This window comes from Tamandua tetradactyla, chromosome 24, assembly GCF_023851605.1.
Source record: "Tamandua tetradactyla isolate mTamTet1 chromosome 24, mTamTet1.pri, whole genome shotgun sequence".
Classification (NCBI taxonomy): domain Eukaryota; kingdom Metazoa; phylum Chordata; class Mammalia; order Pilosa; family Myrmecophagidae; genus Tamandua; species Tamandua tetradactyla.
The window spans coordinates 2,313,330-2,314,674 of record NC_135350.1 but is presented as its reverse complement, the minus strand read 5'-3'; positions in this window follow the sequence as shown (position 1 = coordinate 2,314,674).

Genomic DNA, 1,345 nt, shown 5'->3' with positions numbered 1-1,345 from the left:
AAATGAAGACTATGAGTAAGTAAGTAAAAAGAAAAAAAAAATAAATATGATATATAAAATCCAAAAGGCAAAATACTAGAAGAAAGTACTACCTGTAAAAGAGATAAAGAAGGGCAATATGTATTCATAAAAGGAACAATTCAACAAGACATAACAATCATAAATATGTACGCACTGAGCCAGAGTGCTTCAAGTACATGAGGTAAACACTGACAACACAGAAGGGAGAAATAGAAGCCTCTACCATAATAGTTGCAGACCTCAATTCCCTACTCTCATCAATGGATAGAGCATCTAGACAGAGGGTCAATAAAGAAGCAGAGAATTTGAATAGTACAACAAAAGAACTATACTTAACAGACATTTACAGAACATTACACCCCACAACAGCAGGATACACCTTCTTCTTAGATACTCATGGATTATTTTCAAGGATAGACCATACACCGGGTCACAAAGCAAGTCTCTATAATTTTTAAAAGGCTGAAATCATATGAAACACTTTCTCGTATCATAATGGAATGAAGTTGGAAATCAACAACAGATAGAGGGCCAGAAAATTCACAAATATATGGAGGTTAAATAACACACTCTTAAACAACCAGTGTGTCAAAGAAGAAATTGCAAGAGAAATCATAAATCACTCAAGGCAAATGAAAATGAAAACACAACATATCAAAATGTATGGAATGCAGAAAAAGCAGTGCTAAGAGGGAAATTTATTCCTTTAAATGCCTATATTAAAACAAAAGAAAGAGCTAAAATTGAGGAATTAACTGCTCACTTGGAAGATTTAGAGAAAGAATAGCAAACCAATCCCAAATCAAAAAAAGGAATGAAGAGTACAGCAGAAATAAATGAAATTGAGAACATGAAAACAATAAAAAAAAAAACAAACCAAAAGTTGGTTCTTTGAGAAAATCAATAAAATCGATGTACCTTTAGCTTGGTTGACAAAAAGAAAAAGAGAGAGGATGCAAATAAATTAAATCAGAAATGGAAGAGGAGACATAACTGCTGACCCCACAGAAATAACGGAAGTAGTGAGAAGATACTATGAGCAACTATATGCTAATAAACTAGACAACATAGGTGAAATGGACAACTTCCTAGAAAGATATGAACTACCAACACTGACTCGAGAAGAAATAGATGATGTCAACAGACCAACCACAAGTAAAGAGATTGAATCAGTCATCAAGAAGCTCCCAAAAAAGAAAAGTCCAGGACTAGACGGCTTCACATGTGAATTCTACCAAGCACTCAAGAAAGAATTAGTACCAATACTGACCAAATTCTTCAAAAACATTGAAGAGGAGGGAAAGCTACCTAACTCATTCTATGA